The following is a 10,714-nucleotide window of genomic DNA, read 5'->3' on the forward strand; positions in this document are numbered from 1 at the left end:
GAAGGCAAGGCTTTTAAGTTTGTATTTGGCACGCTTTTGCTCATTCTCAGCTTTCTCTGTATTTGCATACTATTCCTTAAATAAATCAGTTATCTTTAAGCCCGAGCTTGTGAGACTGGGTATTTGGGATTAGGCAACCATTACATAAAGCTGAGAATCGTTCATATCATTTCCACTAGCCCCATCCAAAGTTTGGGTAAAGAGGAGCGCTAGCGATGATCGAACCTCCGCTTCGCGAGAGTGAAGGGAGCGAAGAAGAGCCGGACTCGACGAAGACTCTGATAGCTCCAACTTCGAGAGCGCAAAGGGCAGCACATCGGGAGAGGCGAAATGTCCAATTGGATGATCTATTGTTAGCAGTGCAGGGTGCCACAGGGGGTGTACTCCAGCCCCAACCCGAGGTGGAAGCAGCACCGGGGAGGGGATCTCCACAGCCATCCTGGGAACCCAAAATCCCCTTATCGCCGAGGGTGGTGGTAACCAATAGACCCTTAGAAGAGCTGGCCACCCCCGCCCACATGAAAGCAATAGAGGACAAAATGGATATGATAGTAACCCTCCTAAAGGATGTCGCCAGAGGCTCGGGGTCCCTACAGGAAGACTGGGAAGAGGACCCCTCTCAGCTGGTTTTCCCAAGACGGAGTTCCCTGTCATTCAGGGGAAGAAGTAAGACTCGAGCTCCCCGGCAGTTGGGAGGAAGAGAGTCAAGGGCGTCCAGAGATCGGCCACCACTGGCGGCTCGACGCACGTTGTTGTTTGCAGAGCCACCACAGCCAGTGGAGCCGGTAAGGACCTTCCCACCCTTTGGGGTGAAGTTTGATGGGGACCCTCTCACGCTCTCCTTCATTACAAATGCTAGACATTATATGGAGGATTGGGGTCGAAGTTTTCGCTCTGAACAAGGCAAGATTAATTTTATTGCTAACAAGCTGAAGGGGAGGGCAGCTGATTGGTACATACAGCTGTGCCAAGCTGAGGCCACGGAGTTAGAGGACTTTGATGAGTTTCTGTGGGTGCTAAAACAGCACTTTGAAGACCCATTGGCCCAAGAGAGAGCGAAGAACTCCCTGAGAAAACTTTACCAAGGAACCCTCTCTGTCGCAGACTACGCTTTGGAATTTAAAGCCCTGGCGGGGAAGGTGGAGGACTGGTCCCAGTCGACTTTGGTAGAGATGTTCAAGCAAGGGCTGGAGACGGAAATCTTCCGTTGGGCTTTGTGTAGGGATGATCCTAAAACGTTATACACCTGGATTCAGTTGGCAGGCAGTGCGGAAAGCGCTCTACAAATGTATGCCCATAGCAAGGAACTGAGACAAACCCGAGCCGCTAAGGGGGCTCGTGCTGCTGGATATTCGAGTCGCCCTAAACCAAAAACCTGGGAGGAAGAAAGGGAACGACGATTTGCGAAAGGGCAGTGCTTAAGATGCGGGAAAGATGGGCATCATGCTACTTCGTGCCCAAGACGCCGACCAGAGGAACGGCCCGGGAAAGCGCCGGGAAAATCGCCATCCCTGCCACGCAAGATGAAGGCTGCCTGTGCTGAACTCGACCCTCCAGATCTTCCATTCGGGGAAGAGGAAGAAGAATTACAATTTGACCAGCCGGCGGGAAAAGCCTTCCACCTGCCCTGAAGGGCGCTGTTGGGCAGGTGGAAGAAACTGGGCGCGACCACGATTCGGTGAGTGGGAACTTCCCTACAATGACTGTCAAAGTAAAATTGGGCTCTAGAACCAAAACTGTCAAAGTCTGGGCCATGCTGGACTCGGGTTGTTCTCGTTCGCTGATGCATCCTGATGTTGTAGCTGCCCTAGAACTGCCCACGTTCCCTTTGCCACGGCCCATGATCTTCACGCAATTGGATGGGACCATGGCGGGAAGGAAAGCAGTCACTCACTCTACAGGACTGGTGGCTTTACAGATGGGCACCCATTGGGAGAAATTGCCTTTTGTCATAGCTCCAGTGGGGGGGCCTTTGGTGATTTTGGGAATGCCTTGGTTTGTGCAACAAAACCCTTTCATCAATTGGCTGCATAGAACTGTGACGTTTGCTGATGGATTTTATAAAGTACCTGAAAAGGACTTGTTAGAGGACATGGAGGGAGGACGGGTGGCTAACACTACAGTACAAACCCTTCCGCCGCTAGAAGGGCTGCCTAACCAATACCAGGATCTGGCTGATGTGTTTGGGGAGAAGGAAGCAGATCGCTTGCCACCTCACCGGAAAACAGACTGTGCCATTGAATTTTTACCTAATGTAAAGTTACCTCACCCAAAAATCTATCCCATGTCTCCCAAAGAGCTAACTACGCTGAGGGAATTCATTGACAAAAACCTGGCTAGGGGTTTCATTGAGCCTGCAAACTCCCCGGTGGGGGCCCCTGTTCTCTTTAGACCAAAAAAGGATGGCTCATTGAGGCTGTGTACCGATTTCCGCGGGCTCAATGCAGTCTCAATATTAAATAAATATCCTTTGCCCCTTATCAAAGATATGTTATCACATCTGGCCAGAGGCAAAATCTTCTCAAAATTGGATCTGAGAGAAGCCTATTTTCGCATTCGCATAAGGGAAGGGGATGAGTGGAAAACAGCGTTTAACTGTCCTCTTGGGGCTTTCCAATACAAAGTCCTGCCCTTTGGTTTATCGGGGGCACCTGGGGTTTTTATGCAACTTATCAATGAGGTCTTGCACGACCACCTGTTTAAGGGAGTACTGGTGTATTTGGATGATGTATTGATTTATACTGAAACCATGTCAGAACATATTCACTTGGTGCGTCAAGTGCTTACTAAATTGAGAAAAGCTGAGTTGTATGCTAAACTGTCCAAGTGTGCCTTCCATCAATCACAAATCGATTATCTAGGATATAGAATTTCCGCTAAGGGTATTGAAATGGACCCTGCCAAGGTTGAAGCGATTGTGGCATGGGAGCCTCCACGTACCAGGAGGCAATTACAAAGTTTCCTTGGATTCGCCAATTTCTACAGGGCATTTGCCCAAAATTTTGCAGAAATCGCCCTCCCCCTTACTGAACTGTTAAAAACTAAAGCGCAGGGGGATATGCGACGCTCTAAAAACCCAGGAGCGCTCCTTAAATGGACTCCAACTTGCCAACAGGCATTCGAGGCGCTCAAACAAATCTTCACTACCGAACCCATTTTGCAGCATCCAGACCCCACCAAGCCTTTCGTAGTACAGGTGGATGCCTCCAATTTCTCCGTTGGGGCACTACTGCTCCAGTCAGACCAGTCTGACACCTTAAAACCCTGTGCTTACCTCTCTTGCAAGTTCACCGAAACAGAGAGACGGTGGCATGTTTGGGAAAAGGAGGCTTTTGCTGTAAAAACCGCTTTGTAAACTTGGTGCCACTTATTAGAAGGGGCTTCAAACCCTTTTGAAGTCTGGACTGACCATAAGAACCTGGAAGCATTAAGCACCAGTCGAAAACTCAGCCCCAAACAACTTTGCTGGGCTGAATTTTTCAGTCGTTTTGATTTTACCCTCAAGTTCATACCAGGCAAGAAAAACTTTTTAGCTGATGCGCTGTCACGCAGACCCCAAGATGCTGGCCCAGGGCCAACGGTGCAGGGTACTGTGTGGACGGAAAAGCAACTGAGTCTGGCAGCGGTGACACGCAGCCAAGCGCGAGCGCAACAAACTCAACCTCAAGCCGCTCCGCCTCCCTCCCGGTCACCACGCTTGCCAATTCCATCAGACTTGCAACAACAGTTGCTATTCCACCTTAAAAATGATACTTGGTTGCAAGCAAACCTACACACTGTAACTTTCACTGACAATTTTGCCTGGCGAAACGATCGTCTCTATGTGCCTGACGTTTTGCGGAAAACGATCCTCCAGCGTTGCCACGACGACAAGTTGGCTGGACATTTTGGATATCTTAAAACACTTCACCTAGTTCGGCATCAATTCTGGTGGCCAACTTTGCTAAAGGACCTTAAGGCATATGTCACTGCATGCCCTGTCTGCGCGGCTACGAAGCGCAAGACAGGCAAGCCTCAAGGTCTCCTCCAACCGGTTGCCACCCCGTCCTTCCCATGGCAGGACATATCCATGGACTTTATTGTTGACCTACCGCCCAGTCAACGAAGAACTGTCATTTGGGTGGTAAAAGATTTTTTTTCTAAACAAGCGCATTTCATCCCATGCGCCTCTATCCCCACCGCGCAACAGCTGGCACGCCTCTTCCTCGTTCACGTGTACCGCCTTCATGGAATCCCCGCCCGTTTGGTGAGTGACAGAGGCACACAGTTTACGTCACAGTTTTGGCGGGCATTTTTAAAACTGCTTGGCACCAAACAAGCCCTATCCACCGCTTGGCATCCGGAAACGGATGGATCTACTGAAGCAGTTAATTCTACTCTTGAGCAATACCTTCGAGCTTTTGTCAATTACCAACAGGACAATTGGGTGGACTTACTCCCATTTGCTGAGGTCGCTTATAACAACGCCGTGCATCAAAGCACTGGTCAAGTTCCCTTTAAAGCTGTCTTCGGGCATGAGTTCGTCCCGATCCCTGAACTCCCGCACCCGCAGCCGCTCCCAGCCTCTCTCACTGACTGGGCTGACACTCTCAAAGACTCGTGGCTAAACATTCAACAAGCTCTGAACCATGCCCAAACCACCTACAAACGCCATGCCGATGCTAAACGCTCCCGCGAACCTACTTTTGCTGTGGGGGATAAAGTCTACTTATCCACTAAATTCATCAAATCATCACAACCCTCCAAGAAACTTGGCCCTAAATTTGTGGGTCCTTTTCCCATTGTTGCACAAATTAACCCGGTTACTTTTAAACTGGATTTACCCCATAACCTCAAACGTTTACATCCTGTTTTCCATTGCAGCTTGCTCAAGCCCTACCTGCATTGGGACCGCTGGCATCCCCAACTGGCTCCACCACCTCCGATCATGATTGATGACCAACAACACTTTGAGGTTACTGAAATCCTTGACTCCCGCCGCCAGCGTTCCACTTTGCAGTACCTCATTCGCTGGAAGCATTTCCCTCATCCTGAATGGGTTTCTGCCCCCGATGTCCGCTCACCCCACCTGGTTGCTCGTTTTCACTCTACCTACCCCGGCAAACCGGCTCTTTAGCACGGTTCTGGGGGGGGGGGCGATATGTGATGTTCCCCATTTCAATGTTCTGTTAACATCGTAACGTTTCACATGTCAAACCGTTTTTCCGTGTATACCCGCCTTGCACATGGCTGGGTTTTTCCATTCCTGCGCTCTGCTTTGTTTTGAAACTTTGGAATGTATGTTTGGGTTTGCACTCCTGTTCAAGGTTACTTTCCCAGGCGCGTGTAACGGTTCCTAGCACCTGGGAGGGGGTGCGTGCTGACGGGTGCTTGGGGCGGGACTGGATTGAAGGCAAGGCTTTTAAGTTTGTATTTGGCGTGCTTTTGCTCATTCTCAGCTTTCTCTGTATTTGCATACTATTCCTTAAATAAATCAGTTATCTTTAAGCCTGAGCTTGTGAGACTGAGTATTTGGGATTAGGCAACCATTACACTCACACAGAATGCGGACAGAGGGGGCTGTTATGTTCAGAGTGTTTGTTACGGAGGTAGGCAGGGTCTGGAGGTTGAAATTGCCTCTTGTTCCTGTGGGTTCGGTAAGAACAAACCTGGATTCTGGGTAAAATGGATCCCAGGACTGAAACCCTTCTGGGGACTTTAAGAAGCCCACCTGGAAGTGGGATCAGGACTGTGCCCTGCACCCCTTCAAAACAAAATGGCAAGCTCAACTCAGCCCTTAGACATGACTTGGCCTTGACCATTTTGCCTTCTGACTCATCCTTGGTGGCCATCAAAATGTCTTCCACACCTGAGCTAGCTCCTCCTTTCAGAAGACCAGTTTGCTCCCATTCATAAGATGCGGTTTTCTGCCATTTTGCTTTTTGACTAGTTTCAAAACGTTTATTTTACTGTATGCACTATGGAAGGCCCCTAGGGGCCAAAAGACAGCCTGTACATTTGAATGCAAGTGCTTTGCCCAGAGAAGAGTGAAACATTCTGCATCACCCCACCAACTTCACCTCACCCAGAGGCTGTGACCCAGACTAACCCAACACAATGTCTTGAGTTTCTGTCATGTGCTCTGCCCAAACAAATAAACCTATGATGGCTTAACAAGTTTCATTATTTAACAGGACACAACCTGCCAAAACAATAACTTCATTCCCACTATGCTCTGAACCAAACTACCAAGCCCATTTTAGCCTGTTCTAATGTCATGTGAACTAGACCAGCAAGCATGAACTGCTGTCGAGCAACACAACATGGGTGCCAATAGTCTTCTGCACACCTTTAATAAAAACTCAAATGTTCTGCTTTTTCCAGGGCAGGTTTTGTTATGTAGAACTGACCACAGTTGCTTTTCAGTGCCTAGAAGGCACAATGGCCTGCCTTGTGTGGACCCCAGAGCCGTTAATCAGATCACTATCTGAGGTGACCTTGCTGGGGCAGTTCCACGCACAATTTTGCCACCACATGGCAGTTGTGAAAAAAGGGTGCACACCTGGTGACCCAAAGAACAGCCCTGGGTTTGAAACGCGCCCTGCATTAACTCTCTTCCATAACATTGGGGGGAAAGTCTGCTGAATTCAAATGAGGCATCAAAGCCACAGACAATGGGCTGAGGAGATGAGGGCCTTTCCTTGCAACCCCAGCCAGTCTCACTTTCTCACAGACACACATGCATGTGCTCACACAGACGTGCACTTGCACACGTTACCCAGGCAATAGCAGCAGCACTTCCATGTGAGACATTCTGGTGGGGGAGGGACTTTCAGCTTGAGGGATGCATCCTTTTGAAACAGACACAGCCCCTGGCATTCCTAGTGGCTCATCCTCTCTTATAGCCCAAGCTTTGAGGTGGTGCACGCAGAAATAAAATCCATGCTTAGACATTTTTATTAGTTTTCAGAATGCATGCAGAGAAGAGATTGACTAACTGAAAGCCAAAGTTGGTTCGGTTTCTATAATGCTACCAGTGTTAATATGGAATTATATCTTTGACAAACCTTTCTCTCCCTCTTGCTACTAGAAAGGGCGAAGCAAGGCTATCATACAGCTACACCCAGCACACCTCCTGAGAGAGGAAAACGGGGGCTTCTGCTGCTCAGGCCTCTCCAGCAGCAACCTCCGTCCCACTCCTGCTTTTTCTCAAGACTGGCCTAGGCCCATGTCCCAACCCATCCATCAGGGAATGCCCTACAAGGCACATCCCCTTTTGTAGGTCCAGCAAGAAGATCGGTGACATGGCCATCAAGGCACGGCAGGCCTCGAGGGGGAGAGTGCTGTTGGAAATGTTCGGAGCAAGGAGCAGATGCCTCTCCAGTCCTGGCATCATGCTCTGCCTTCAACCATAGCTGTGGGGGCTATTGGGACTGATGGGAGAGGAGTCCTGACGTCCCAACTGGCCCTTCAGCTGCCAAAGCCGATGGCTAAGATTTTGCACTTGGCAGGTGCCCAAAGCACAACCAACGCGCATTAGTTGGGCAGCACGGCGCTTTCGACGAAGGGCTGGCATCAGTGTGGGCTGGAGCAGAGGGCCAGAACCAAGCTGCAGGAGGTCCAGTCTGTATCTGGGGGGCTCTCGGATGGGGAGCAGGCTGTCTGCCGTCCCAGGCTGCTTCTGAGCCAGCCAAGGCACCCCGTTCAAAAGCCAGGTAAAGCTGTGGTTTAGGGCCCAAGATTTCCTGCAAGAAAGGAACAGGAGAGGCTTAGAGGGCCTTAGAGAGGGAAAGAAGAGGCAGAGGAATGCTGGGTTCAGGCACTTCCAGGTGAGAAGCAAGAACATTCCTTCCCCTGTTCTAGAACTTGGCAGTCTGAGTTTGAAAGGTTGTGGGAATCCACTGGGTATAGACCAGGCTATCCGTAATATGATTAATCTTGGGGTTATAACATGATATGTGCAGACAATAATTTGTTGTGTGAACTCTGCCTATGTATAGGAATAATTTTGCATTGGAGCTTATATCCCCCCATCTCAAGTGTCCCAGACAGGGCAGGCATTAGCTGAAGTCAAGCAGCAGCAAGACAGGCTGCATTTGTCACACCTCTGCCAGAGTATGGGGGTGTGGGGGTGGGGGATGGACCAGAACTTTCTAACATTGCCAGCCATGAGCTTCAAGTTTCCTGGGGATGGTGTCTGTTGGAGAAGAGCTACAGAAACCTTTAATTTGGCTCCTCAGACTCCATTCTGGTCCCCCTCCACCCCCAATAAACATATCCTGGCACCTCTGCTCCCTTCCCCTTTTTGTTTTGGCCTCCCTGTTTTTCACAGAGCTTAGATTCCTAGAGAGCAAGCCGAGATTGGAACATCTGGCTCTTCCGTTAGCCAAGGCTGATCAGGGAGTTCTTGCAAATATAAAGGCAGGAAGAAGAAAATAAAACTCTTAAGTAAACCTCTGCTAGAGCTTTGCACTGACATCTCTGCTGATGCCCAAACAAAGGAATAGTTTGTGAACACTGACTTATCCTGCGTGGGAAAGAACAGGGGAATAATTTTGCAGACCCAATGGGATCAGGACCCAGAAAGTCAGCATTCCTTTGGGAGCAGCTGGGCAAGTCATCCACAATCCTAACTCTCAAGGAGAAAGAGACCCTGCAGAGAACTGCTTGGCTCCCCAGGAGATAAGGCTAATGCAGTAAGCAGCTTCTTTCTGGTGGGCCTGGCAGTGCACCCAAGGAGCCAAGGTCCTTCTCTGCCACATCTTCTACAGGGACTCCAAGCATGCCAAGAAGTTAAAGCTGGTGTCCCTAGGCTGGACTTTCAGAATGGCTATGGCAATGGCTTTGCCTCTCTCAAAAGCATCCTGCTGCTGAGAATCTGGAGAAATTGCTTTTCCACATGGCCAGAGAACAATAGAATTTTCCATGCATGGAACCTGGGTCCCAATCTAAAAAAAAAATCAGCAGATGACAGCACTGAAACAAGATACTACACCCATTTGAAATCAATTTATCACAATGTGTACACATTGACTTTTCACATGCTGCTTTTGTGAGAATGTTTTTTGTTTCCTTTCATGGCGGGGGGGGGGGCAGAGGACCCCCTTCCCCACCCTCCTTGGTGGCCAAAACAGTACTACTGATGGGGCAAATTCCATTTCCTGAGCCACAGACAGAAGAAGCCCCCAGGAGCTCTCTAGGCAAACCAATGGCTCCCTGGAGCTCTGCAAGTCCTGCGTGACGTCAGGCACTGGAGCAGGCACTTCCCTCTGGGATGCCACTTAATCCCTTCCAGACCTCAAGACAGTGATGCAACCAGCTGAACACCTTCCATGGTTTAAGATGCAGGGCAGTAAGAGCAGGGGGCAGGGTGAGGAATGGGAAGGGAGAAAAAGGAGTGGAAATGGGAGGCCAGGTTGGAAAGTGGGAGGCCAGGGTGAGAAAGAGCCAAGGTCACACATAGAGTCCCTGGCAGGGCGCCTGGGCTGTGCTGAGCAGATGGGAGAGCCTGGGAGATGGCCAGAGGGCACGAGCAAGCAGGGAGGAGCACGTGCAGAGAGGAAAGGAGCTACCTGCCACAGGACACGTACGCTGGTAGCCACCCAGGGAGAGCGTGCACAAACACCAGTTGCATCACAGGCGTGAGCCTGCACGCAGAAGCCAGCTTACACAGAGGCTTTTCATAGTCAGCCCCGTTTCAGATGGCTCACCCAAACCTAGGGAGGGGCTGGCTGAGTTGCAGTGGGGTTGTGACTTGGGAGGCTCTATGGAAGCAGGGGAGGCCTGGCTTCCAAGGCTGTGCAGAGGACGAGGTAGGAAGGTTGGGTGTGCCCCTCTTGCTCCCTTCATACCATGTCCAGCCGATGAAAGCTCCTTCCTTGTGTCCTTTTCCTGCACCCCGCCCCCAGCCAAGCCCTTCTCCTCAGTGCTGAAGAGGCCTCCACTTTGTCTGCTGCACAGGCATCTCCTATATTTATTTATTTATTTATTTATTTTCTATCCCACCTTTATTATTTTTATAAATAATTCAAGGCAGGAAACATACCTCATACTCCTTCCTCCTCCTATTTTCCCCACAACAACCCTGTGAGGTGGGCTGGGCTGAGGGAGGGGGACTGGCCCAGGGTCACCCAGCTGGCTTTCACGCCTCAGGCAGGACTAGAACTCACAGCCTCCTCGATTCTAGCCCGGTGCCTTAACCACTAGACCAAACTGGCTCTCTCTTTCCCATTCAGATGCATATTTCAGGATGGCTTAAAAAGGCTTCCTGGAAAAACGACCCCCCTTTATTCAGTGTATGAAGGTATGACCCAGACAATGCGGCCAAAGATCCCTTGGCTTTGATCTGGGCTAGCCTTGAGCACCATCACTGTGCTATGCTTGCATTTCTTCTTCTGTTCCATAACCACGTGCCAGCAAGGTGATTCCTTCCTAACATAGCACTGGAGGCAGCTGATGAAATGGCCAGCAGTTTTTAGGGAAGCTGGAGAAGCCACTGGAGACATTTCTAGGTGCCTTGGTGAAAAAGCTTTACGTAAGGTTCCTTTGAGGTGGGTGGAGAGAACAGTAAGTGCCCCCATAGCAGGATGCCTCATTAGTGGTTGATTCAGACAGTACAGGGTCAGGTTTCAATCCTGGGAGGTGAAAGTCTCTCCCACAGCCTAACCTACACCACAGAGCTGTGGGTAGGTGGGGGTGGAGGGAAGGACCCTCAGAAGAATATGTGGAATACATT

The sequence above is a fragment of the Candoia aspera genome, chromosome 7 (genome assembly GCF_035149785.1).
Source record: "Candoia aspera isolate rCanAsp1 chromosome 7, rCanAsp1.hap2, whole genome shotgun sequence".
Lineage (NCBI taxonomy): Eukaryota > Metazoa > Chordata > Lepidosauria > Squamata > Boidae > Candoia > Candoia aspera.